At 33.5% G+C, this 13,013-nt stretch overlaps 1 long non-coding RNA gene across 6 annotated transcripts; it reads right to left on the bottom strand.

The window, feature by feature from the left end:
- Positions 1-1,973: 1,973 nt before the first annotated feature.
- LOC126661086 (uncharacterized) lies at positions 1,974-12,516 on the bottom strand. Of its 6 annotated transcripts, none has more exons than XR_007635510.2 (7): positions 11,867-12,515; positions 11,694-11,776; positions 10,527-10,611; positions 4,774-9,271; positions 4,601-4,683; positions 3,434-3,537; positions 1,974-2,178 (listed from the first exon to the last, which is right to left on the bottom strand). It is a non-coding gene; the product is annotated as an uncharacterized LOC126661086 (long non-coding RNA). The 6 variants fall into 6 exon arrangements; XR_007635507.2 differs by having other exon boundaries at positions 3,434-3,518; XR_007635506.2 differs by lacking the exon at positions 3,434-3,537.
- Positions 12,517-13,013: the final 497 nt, after the last annotated feature.

The raw sequence follows: 13,013 nt of genomic DNA, 5'->3' as shown, positions 1-13,013 counted from the left end.
ACGTTATACAAGCAAAATTAAAAAGAAGTCTAATCATGGACCCCGCAAACTTAACACAACGATAAACTATCGGACGGGGAGTTCGACCTTCTTCTTCCGATGAGACGGAAAATCCGCTTGAACCGTTGAAGCGTAGTATTTTTGCCAACCAATTATCTTCATCATCTAGATCTATAAAGTTAAAAGTCACAAACCTCCCAATTTTTAGATCTACAAAAACTTGACTTTGAAGAACGATCAAACACTAAAAATTCTTTGTAGATCTAAAAAATCAAAGCAAAAGAGGTGGTAAAGACCTTAAAATTTATTACAACATGATACAATCAAAAAAAACCCAACTCAAAATTAAAATTTTTAACAAAGATTTATTGAAATAAAGAGTAAATCTATACTACTTAGTAATATGGGCGGAGAGAAGATGATTTTCCGGCTAGCCGGGAAGATCATCTTCTCCCACCCTCAAAAAGATGGAAAAAATGGAAATTTTTCTAGAGAAAAATAAGAGCACAAAAATATTAGAGAGAGTTTTTTAATAAGAATATATATCACTATAATTAGAGAATAGTATATGTATAAATTGTATAATCTTAAATTTAAATTTTTATCAAGTTTTTTGATGAACATTTATTGTTATTATTAGTCAAATATCAAATGTATTTTTAGTTCGAACATTCTAATTAATCCAGATTATATCGAATATTTTTTATTTATTTTTTTAGAATTAATTCAAATTTAATTTAAAATTTTGAAATATTTATATAAATTGTAAATAATGTGTGAAAATATATTTAAATTGAAAATTTAATTTACTTGCTTTAATAGTAAAAATGACGGATTAAATGTCTAAACATTTTAGAAAATATTATTTGATAAAATAATTAAAATTATGGAATGATAGATTTCTGCCTTCTCGATGGTGTTAAAACTGCAAAAGAGGGTAGATAATCAATCAGACGATAGTGGTCTAATTTAACTCTTCGATACTTAAAGTCAGTATTGAGTTTAAAAAGGGTACTCGCATATTGAATGTAAATTGTATTGTAGGCATATCTTATGTCTTTTTATATAGTGAATATGAATATTTTATAAAATTGGGATAGGAAAGAAATTCCTATTTGGTAATATAAACCTGAAGGGAAAAAAGATTTCTTATTCTATAAGAGTTCTATTTCGTAGTGTCTTTCCAAATAAAAAGTGATTACGTAAGATGTGGCCTTCTAGAATCTTTACTCTATTTGTGTAATCAAGTTTTCTGGCGACGCGCTTTGGGCATGATCCAGAATTTACCGAATTATAAGGCATTCACCCATATTAGGGATTCGGGCGAATCTTCCTACGTAGTCTTTGATCCCCGCGAGTCTTTTAGGGCTCGGACACCATTAGCTTTGGGTGAGTTTTTTGATTCGCTCTAACTAGTAGATGATGTAGAACTCTGTTCATTATATTTATTATGGAGTTCAGTTTCCATCATGAACCGAAATATTATTTTAATTTATTATTATTATAATAAATATATTAAAAGAAATTTACTTTTACTTTTGAACTTACAGCCGGTAAACTCCAACATATATAACAGGGTTAATTTCATAAAACATTACGACCTTTACACGAAATTTCATTTTAATTACAACCATTAAAAAGTTGTTTCAAATCTATCACTAATTATCAAAAAAAAAAAATCTACCACTAAAATAAAATTGGTCAATATATATCTAGAGATCCCTGTACTTTAAACGTTTTTTTTGGAGGTCCTTATACGTCAATTTTGTATTACTTGGTCCCTCTACTTACTTATTTTTTAATTTTTATATCATTTTATTTGACGGGAAAAAAAATTATAAGTAGAGGGACTGGAAAAAACTGTAGAATTGTCACGACCCAAATTTATGAGCCGCGACCGGCGCTAGGGAATGGGAGTGGTAGCTCCAAATCCCGTAGCAAGCCTAAAAACCTGTGTAAATTTTTTTCGCAAATCAAAACATATTTCATATATTAAAATACATGTGACCCCATTTACAAATAATATCAGAGTTAAAAACGCGTTATACAAAATTCTAGTTAAAATATCTAGACTATTGCGGACCGCTAGAATGAAAACCTTCTTTTTCTTCTTATACAAATGACTTCCGAGAATTAAAACTTCGGAAGCTTAACTCTTCAAATCATATCATACCATCCCTGAAAAATGGGAGGAGCAACGGGGTCAGTATAAAACTGAGTGAGTTCACCAAATTACACGCAATATCACATAAAGGGTTAAAACATTTGAAAACCCATTTTATATATAGAAAATACTCTTTTGAAATCATATTGCATACTTTATTTACTTTCCTTCATAAATCTTTGTTTATTTCATAAACTTATAGTTTATACGTATTTGGCATCTTCGATTTCTTGTTATGGTGTTGATATTTTTCTTTCTCGTTTTGTTGCATTAGTTTTCAACAGAATCTTAATCTTAGTTTATATCATCATGATTCTAAGTCGAATTAAATCATTGGCAAGTCTCTTGTGACTTGATCCTTATGGTTGGGTCCCGAGATAGTTCAACCGAGTTACCTTCAACCATATGGTACAGTCCCGAGATAATTCAACCGAGTTACTTGTACCATTTCTCAATCCCAAACGATCGATAGGAGTCCCGAGATAATTCAACCGAGTTACTCCTTAGACACGGGTCCCGAGATAGTTCAACCGAGTTACCTTCGTGTCTACATTCGGACTCTGCACCCTGCAGGTCTTTTGAACTTAATTGTCGATTCATATGATTCCTATTGACATTTAATAGGAGTGTTTGTTCACATAGTGTCTCGATCTTGTTTCGTATTGATTCTCGATGTATCACACTTACTTTTTATTTCGTATGAGTTCCGAGGATTATCATCGAGAATGGATGAGATACAGGTCCCGGGATAATTCTACCGAATTCAACCTTGTATCTCAGTTCTTATTATTTTGTGTACCGTAGTACAATTCTCATTTCACGTTTTTGTATTTTTCGTTTTGTTATATTGATCCTTTATGGACCATGGCATGCACATTACAATCTACAAGTATACATCTATAACACACGCACGTATGGGTATTTATTATGTTTGATAGTACATATCGGAATGTACTATATTTCTTTATTCATATTTGATCTGATACTTGTATATTATTCGATATTCGATTTATTAGTACATATAGGAATGTACTGTACTTTTCTTATTTGTATTTGGTTCAATTTACGTTATTTTACTTTACCCATCCCCGGTACCTTAACATTTATGTTATTATCAAATTAATACATTACGATAAAACATCATTTTCAAAACATACATACGCATACAATTTAAAAACAAACTTTTCAGATATATAAATATTCATATAGCTTTTCGTATTAAAATACGTAGCTTTATGAATATTAGCGAGTAATTTAAAGTGTACTCACCACTTGCTATCCAAATTCTTTAAATAAGCACGACGATATCTCGATCCATTCGCCTCGAGCCTTATCGATAGTCGCTTCTTCGAGTCTACGCAATTTCGATAACGCTACGAATTAATAAAATTTCTAAGTATAATTAATTTATCAAAAAGCTAATTTTCTAGTCTACTTCGGCTAACAAAACTCTTATCTAAAAATAGTCCGACCCCAAAACAAAATTGACATTCTTATAGTTTAGAATGTCTCCTTCAACTTTCGTTTAGGTCTCGGACCATGAAACGCACCCGAAAGTGTCGAAAACTAGCTCATAAGTTATTTCCTGGGAGCTGTTTACAAGTGCAGGGCAGACTGCACAATAATTTGTTCTGTCCAAAATGAACATCCTAGAGTCCGATTCAACAAAAACTGAAACTTAGACAATTATAGTTAACATCCTTAAGTTTCCGTACCAATAAACGGAACTTAATTTGGACTCATACAGCCCGAGATATTGCCCTTGCAATATCGCTGTTTGCAAGACATTTTATGCAAAACGTCAATTCAATTTAGAACTTATTACGCAACAAGATTAACTATTGATACCGAATTATAACCTCAACATAATTCAGACACCTCGATTAAGCCATCTCTTAACAACTTACTCAATTCATTTCAAACCATTTCTTTCCACTTTTCTATGATAATACACATATCTGCATAACCATCTTTGTGCATAGCACGGCTGCCTACACCGACTACAACCAAAGATTTAATCAATTAACCTATCAAATAGCCATATTTTTCTCTGCAAATTTTATGACACTTATATAGCATATATTTCTAAGTGTATACCAAAAATTAGGCCAAACTAATGTGTTTAAGGTCCTCAAATAATTAACTTACAGCAGCAGCCTTACACAATTTGCAAACAGAGCACTAGGTGCTATTTAATTTTTATCTCAATATCAGAAACATGAAAAATTCTGAAATTTTTTATACACCAACTTAACTCATATACTCAGAACATATAAAAATTCCAGCTCAAACAAACATTTCTAAGTATTTCAAAAAATTCTAGTCGTAGACAGCATCAATTCAACACCAAACCAGAAAATCCAACTTCAAACTTAACCAATACTCCACTCAATTCAATCAATTCATTACCAAAAGTCCAAAATTCTGAATTTATACCTTTTCTTGATGGGATAACCCTTTGGTTGAATGAATTCCTCCATGAACAACCATCAAAATACTCCCTTCAAGCTTTCAATAACCTATGAACATCAAACACCATAAAACCTCAATTCCTCAACCAAAACCGAAATAAAAACTCTGAAACCCTAATTATATACTGAACTTATTACCTTAAATTGATACTATATATCAGTAGAGGATCCTTCCCTCGTTCCGTGGCCACAAGAATCGCTCAATTCGGATCAAAATTGAGTGAGTTATGACCATTTGAAATTTGCTTGATGTTCTTCCATGGAGAAAGGGTGAAGGACGAATTTTAGGAGCTGAAAATGATATGCTTGCTGAGTTTAAACTCATATGCAAGTGTCTTAAATAGGTGAGGCAAAAGTCTCCTTTAGTCCTTGAGTTTGTCACCTCCTCAACTTTCACTTTATAACTTTTATTTCGTCCAATTTAGTCCACTAATCCTTTAATCATTCGATTCTCGATAAATTCCGTATTATTTATTTCCCAAATAAATAACAATAGTATCATACCTTATAATATCACCCTCCAACAATTTATTTTGGCAATTTTGGCCAAAAACGCTCAAATTTCCATTTTGAGCTAACTTGCACTTTTTCTCACTTTTTCGTCCAATTTTCATTTTAATGACTATCAATAACAACTTTACCGATATTATTTTCTTATCTTAAGAAAATAGAGTAAAACACAACTTCCTCCGGAAGTTTGTGGTTAAAAGTCCACTTTAGTCCTTAAAGTGGCTAATTTGCACTTTAACCCTTATTCTTAACTAATCGTCAAACTTTCTCCTAAAACGATTTCGTATACTTACAAAACTTTGACGATCATTTATTAATAATATTTCACGGACCTTGACGTGAATATTATTAACTCTGGCTTTCCAACTTATTTTATCTTATTCCATTTTTGTCCCGATTAAATCCAATTCATCGCATAATAATTTTCCATTTAAATTATTATCCTACAATAATTCCAATAGACCCTCTTCGGTCTAAGTCCTTATTATCCAATCCTAATCTGATTTTCTCATTCTTAATCTTTACGATTATGCCTCGTGGCACTACACGTAATACCTCAAAAATTTAGGTTATTACAATCTTCCCCCCTTATAAAAATTCGTCCTCGAATTTTCATAATCTTCTAATATCACTTAACCAATCCTTGTTCAAACCTTATCATTCACTTCCTTCCACACTTCCGCTGCGATACTCTGATTAGTTATTCACTAACTGTTGACTTTACAATTAGGTTTATACGGTCATCACTTATCGAGTACTTTTTATGCTAACAATCCTAACCATCTTGTTACTTCTTGATTCATAACTATTATGAATCAATTCTCTTTATTCGACCTTTCTGAACAACATATGTTTGTTCGTAGGGTTCATATCCCCTAACGTAACTAACTTCTATATTCGATTTCCTCGTCCTAGAGGTAAACGTGCTTCGAATTTAAACACGTCCGCTGTCACTTTACATGTTTGTAAAGTAGCGTCGTTGTTCTTGTATTTAATATACAAGACCACCTTAGAGATTTGCAATTCAAATCTCAATACGTTGCGATTCGCATTACACTACTCGTCGTTCTATATACTTGTCGTGTTACATACGTATGTTTTCATATATGCCTAACAAGATGATCAGTCTTGTCCTATGCCTCTATATACAGAGTCCCTGTCTGAGCTTACTTACGTTTAAAAACTTATCCGCTTAAAACCATGATACCTTTCATTTCTCAAATCATGTCATAATTGTGCACCGGTGTGATGACTTCTCTCATCACAAGAGTTGCAATGACACTCCTCTTTTCTTTTCAGACACACAATGTATATGATGCATGTCCTACTAGTGAATGCAATATGGATGTAGTGATGCAATTCTATTCGTGTCAATGCAATGTTTTTATGATTCGTGTCCGGGCACAATTATGTCTTTTCAAAACATTTCATTTCAATCAAATACTTTTCTTTTCATAAAACGGTTTTACGTAAGTTTCTTTCGACATCAGACTCTGTATTTCTATTCGTTCTTATCGTTTGTTGTTTTGCCGTTCGTAATCTATATACATCTTTTGCACATGAAAAGATGTGGTTCCACTCGTCTCGTTCAAACGTCGTTTGAAGAGTACGTTCTAAACGTTCGTGTCTATACTAGACTATCTCGAAAGGTTTAATCGTTATTGAGCTTCTAACGTTCGGACTTCACGATGTTTTCTTCAACTACGCAATCTATTTGATTGTATTTAACCAGAACACATCGTGAGAACTACGTCTTTTAGGAGACAGTTGATTTGCGTCATCTGTGGTATTCCACTTACACGGACTGCGAGTATTCCTTATCATAGTGACCTTGTTGTCCACACCAATTGCATACATTGATTATAGCTTGACCTTTACCCAAGTGACTTCTGCCGCGTTGCGGGCACATGGGATTTGCAAGGTTGGAAATTCTTTGTTCCAAAGACGGACGAATAGTTTCTAGCATCCTTGGCTACTTTCCCTTGTCTATCGTTCTTATGAGTCTGGCTGCATCGCCTTTCGGTCTTTTCACTTTTGTCGTTATTTTTTTTTTTAGCGTCTCCTGTTATATTCCTCTCATTAACCTTCATCATATCTTCTGGTCTATGTGATACACTTCGTTTATTTATTCCCGATGAGTTTCTCAATTTATTCAACCTTTCTTACCATATGCTGCCTTTAGCAGTTTCTTTACTTCCACGCCTATCACTTATCTTGATTATTGACTCTCGGGTCTGTTAACCAACTCCCTTTCATTTACTCTTATCTATCTTCTTACTCGTGTAGAGAAGTTTGCTAATTCTTATGGCACTTACTAACATCCTTTATAATCTTCACGATATCATAATCCTATTGATCACTATCTTGTTCGAATCCTCTTTGCCACCTTATTGGCCCCTAACACGTATTCACATTAGTTCCCTTTGGACATTGCTTTTCTTCTTATTATATTCTCACTATTCACCTTATTGCGATTCGTCCTTTGGGTTACTATCTACTGTAACACTAACCCTTGGGTTATACTTGCTGTTAATATCTTACTCTTCACTTCTTTCTAGAAACTCTAGTGTATCCTTTGATCCATCAGACTCCTTTTGGGGTATAACTCCATGTATGCTAATATCCATCTCTATTTGTGTTTCTCTCTTCACGTTGATACTGTCTTTGTATCAACTGCCCCATCATTGGCATACAATTCCTTATATCAGTTATTTCTGCTGTTAACTGATTAATATTGACATTGGGTTGCTGCGGCACTCCTGGTGCCCATATATTTCCACTATGTCTATACCAGGTTCTTCTTGATCTTTGCCTCGTCCCTGGCCTCTATCGGCCGAATGGATTAGGTTACATTGACCTTCATTACTTCTGGCTTCTCCTTGGGCCTCGTGCACTTACTGTGCAACAACACGTGCTCGAGCAATTCTTTGTTCATAGTATGGCGGATATATATAAAGGAATCACGATGAATTCCTTAAAATATAGCACATACTAGTCATCACAAATAACAGTCATCCGCGTAAGTTGGATCCTTAGGGATACCTCCTTCCTCTAGGTTTTCTACGATTACATCTCGTATTGCAAGTCTTCTGAGTGTTCTTACTCATTGTAGACTTAGCAAAACATCAAAACATATAATCATGATATCTATGTTCTACGCGCGTCACTATCGTGGCTATAAGCATATATATTGACTGAGTCCAAAGAAAATCAGTGCTTCCTAGATTTTCCTCGGTGGCGTCGCGTACTTTAAGTCTTGCGAGCATTCCACTCACTATAGACTTAGCAAAATTAAACAGCATCCAATCAATAAGCGCAAGTTCTATCCATAATAACCATTCATATACACACATGTCACGTATCGCATACATTATCACAGGCGTACATACCTGTGAGCATATCACTCTCCTGAGTGATCGTGTTTAGTAACGCATCGCATATCTCATCAATCATATACTATTAAATCAATTAATTCAATCATAGTCCATAACGATATTCTTTTATCATATGAGTCTCGAGAGTATATAACTCTTCGCAGACTATAGATACTCGAAAGCGTATTGCTTACTTGAGTAAACACAAAACACAATTTGTGCTCATGCACACTCCTAACTCGACTCCTAATAGCACGTATAGGAGGGGACGTCTTTGTAAAACGTTTGAAAAATCGATGAAAACATTGATAACGTTCAAAAGACATGACTGGAAATCCCTATAATCCGCAGTAGTTCCTATATATTGATCGACACTTTCCTATACTTCAATCATAAAAGAATAATGGCCTAGGAATTCTAAACCATTGCTCTGATACCACCTTTGTCACGACCCAAATTTATGAGCCGCGACCGGCGCTAGGGAATGGGAGTGGTAGCTCCAAATCCCGTAGCAAGCCTAAAAACCTGTGTAAATTTTTTTCGCAAATCAAAACATATTTCATATATTAAAATACATGTGACCCCATTTACAAATAATATCAGAGTTAAAAACGCGTTATACAAAATTCTAGTTAAAATATCTAGACTACTGCGGACCGCTAGAATGAAAACCTTCTTTTTCTTCTTATACAAATGACTTCCGAGAATTAAAACTTCGGAAGCTTAACTCTTCAAATCATATCATACCATCCCTGAAAAATGGGAGGAGCAACGGGGTCAGTATAAAACTGAGTGAGTTCACCAAATTACACGCAATATCACATAAAGGGTTAAAACATTTGAAAACCCATTTTATATATAGAAAATACTCTTTTGAAATCATATTGCATACTTTATTTACTTTCCTTCATAAATCTTTGTTTATTTCATAAACTTATAGTTTATACGTATTTGGCATCTTCGATTTCTTGTTATGGTGTTGATATTTTTCTTTCTCGTTTTGTTGCATTAGTTTTCAACAGAATCTTAATCTTAGTTTATATCATCATGATTCTAAGTCGAATTAAATCATTGGCAAGTCTCTTGTGACTTGATCCTTATGGTTGGGTCCCGAGATAGTTCAACCGAGTTACCTTCAACCATATGGTACAGTCCCGAGATAATTCAACCGAGTTACTTGTACCATTTCTCAATCCCAAACGATCGATAGGAGTCCCGAGATAATTCAACCGAGTTACTCCTTAGACACGGGTCCCGAGATAGTTCAACCGAGTTACCTTCGTGTCTACATTCGGACTCTGCACCCTGCAGGTCTTTTGAACTTAATTGTCGATTCATATGATTCCTATTGACATTTAATAGGAGTGTTTGTTCACATAGTGTCTCGATCTTGTTTCGTATTGATTCTCGATGTATCACACTTACTTTTTATTTCGTATGAGTTCCGAGGATTATCATCGAGAATGGATGAGATACAGGTCCCGGGATAATTCTACCGAATTCAACCTTGTATCTCAGTTCTTATTATTTTGTGTACCGTAGTACAATTCTCATTTCACGTTTTTGTATTTTTCGTTTTGTTATATTGATCCTTTATGGACCATGGCATGCACATTACAATCTACAAGTATACATCTATAACACACGCACGTATGGGTATTTATTATGTTTGATAGTACATATCGGAATGTACTATATTTCTTTATTCATATTTGATCTGATACTTGTATATTATTCGATATTCGATTTATTAGTACATATAGGAATGTACTGTACTTTTCTTATTTGTATTTGGTTCAATTTACGTTATTTTACTTTACCCATCCCCGGTACCTTAACATTTATGTTATTATCAAATTAATACATTACGATAAAACATCATTTTCAAAACATACATACGCATACAATTTAAAAACAAACTTTTCAGATATATAAATATTCATATAGCTTTTCGTATTAAAATACGTAGCTTTATGAATATTAGCGAGTAATTTAAAGTGTACTCACCACTTGCTATCCAAATTCTTTAAATAAGCACGACGATATCTCGATCCATTCGCCTCGAGCCTTATCGATAGTCGCTTCTTCGAGTCTACGCAATTTCGATAACGCTACGAATTAATAAAATTTCTAAGTATAATTAATTTATCAAAAAGCTAATTTTCTAGTCTACTTCGGCTAACAAAACTCTTATCTAAAAATAGTCCGACCCCAAAACAAAATTGACATTCTTATAGTTTAGAATGTCGCCTTCAACTTTCGTTTAGGTCTCGGACCATGAAACGCACCCGAAAGTGTCGAAAACTAGCTCATAAGTTATTTCCTGGGAGCTGTTTACAAGTGCAGGGCAGACTGCACAATAATTTGTTCTGTCCAAAATGAACATCCTAGAGTCCGATTCAACAAAAACTGAAACTTAGACAATTATAGTTAACATCCTTAAGTTTCCGTACCAATAAACGGAACTTAATTTGGACTCATACAGCCCGAGATATTGCCCTTGCAATATCGCTGTTTGCAAGACATTTTATGCAAAACGTCAATTCAATTTAGAACTTATTACGCAACAAGATTAACTATTGATACCGAATTATAACCTCAACATAATTCAGACACCTCGATTAAGCCATCTCTTAACAACTTACTCAATTCATTTCAAACCATTTCTTTCCACTTTTCTATGATAATACACATATCTGCATAACCATCTTTGTGCATAGCACGGCTGCCTACACCGACTACAACCAAAGATTTAATCAATTAACCTATCAAATAGCCATATTTTTCTCTGCAAATTTTATGACACTTATATAGCATATATTTCTAAGTGTATACCAAAAATTAGGCCAAACTAATGTGTTTAAGGTCCTCAAATAATTAACTTACAGCAGCAGCCTTACACAATTTGCAAACAGAGCACTAGGTGCTATTTAATTTTTATCTCAATATCAGAAACATGAAAAATTCTGAAATTTTTTATACACCAACTTAACTCATATACTCAGAACATATAAAAATTCCAGCTCAAACAAACATTTCTAAGTATTTCAAAAAATTCTAGTCGTAGACAGCATCAATTCAACACCAAACCAGAAAATCCAACTTCAAACTTAACCAATACTCCACTCAATTCAATCAATTCATTACCAAAAGTCCAAAATTCTGAATTTATACCTTTTCTTGATGGGATAACCCTTTGGTTGAATGAATTCCTCCATGAACAACCATCAAAATACTCCCTTCAAGCTTTCAATAACCTATGAACATCAAACACCATAAAACCTCAATTCCTCAACCAAAACCGAAATAAAAACTCTGAAACCCTAATTATATACTGAACTTATTACCTTAAATTGATACTATATATCAGTAGAGGATCCTTCCCTCGTTCCGTGGCCACAAGAATCGCTCAATTCGGATCAAAATTGAGTGAGTTATGACCATTTGAAATTTGCTTGATGTTCTTCCATGGAGAAAGGGTGAAGGACGAATTTTAGGAGCTGAAAATGATATGCTTGCTGAGTTTAAACTCATATGCAAGTGTCTTAAATAGGTGAGGCAAAAGTCTCCTTTAGTCCTTGAGTTTGTCACCTCCTCAACTTTCACTTTATAACTTTTATTTCGTCCAATTTAGTCCACTAATCCTTTAATCATTCGATTCTCGATAAATTCCGTATTATTTATTTCCCAAATAAATAACAATAGTATCATACCTTATAATATCACCCTCCAACAATTTATTTTGGCAATTTTGGCCAAAAACGCTCAAATTTCCATTTTGAGCTAACTTGCACTTTTTCTCACTTTTTCGTCCAATTTTCATTTTAATGACTATCAATAACAACTTTACCGATATTATTTTCTTATCTTGAGAAAATAGAGTAAAACACAACTTCCTCCGGAAGTTTGTGGTTAAAAGTCCACTTTAGTCCTTAAAGTGGCTAATTTGCACTTTAACCCTTATTCTTAACTAATCGTCAAACTTTCTCCTAAAACGATTTCGTATACTTACAAAACTTTGACGATCATTTATTAATAATATTTCACGGACCTTGACGTGAATATTATTAACTCTGGCTTTCCAACTTATTTTATCTTATTCCATTTTGTCCCGATTAAATCCAATTCATCGCATAATAATTTTCCATTTAAATTATTATCCTACGATAATTCCAATAGACCCTCTTCGGTCTAAGTCCTTATTATCCAATCCTAATATGATTTTCTCATTCTTAATCTTTACGATTATGCCTCGTGGCACTACACGTAATACCTCAAAAATTTAGGTTATTACAAGAATGACCTGAAAATCAAAAAATAGGTAAGTAAAGAGACTAAATAATACAAAATTGAAGTATAAGGACGTCCGGGAAAAAGTTTAGTACAGGGACCTTCAAATGAGTTTAGCCAATAAAAATTAGTGTATTTTTTCTAACAAAAAATTATCAATCCTACATACTCTAGCAAAAACAAAATAATATTTAATGTCGATTT

This window comes from Mercurialis annua, linkage group LG8, assembly GCF_937616625.2.
Source record: "Mercurialis annua linkage group LG8, ddMerAnnu1.2, whole genome shotgun sequence".
Lineage (NCBI taxonomy): Eukaryota > Viridiplantae > Streptophyta > Magnoliopsida > Malpighiales > Euphorbiaceae > Mercurialis > Mercurialis annua.
This window is presented reverse-complemented; position numbering and strand designations above follow the sequence as displayed.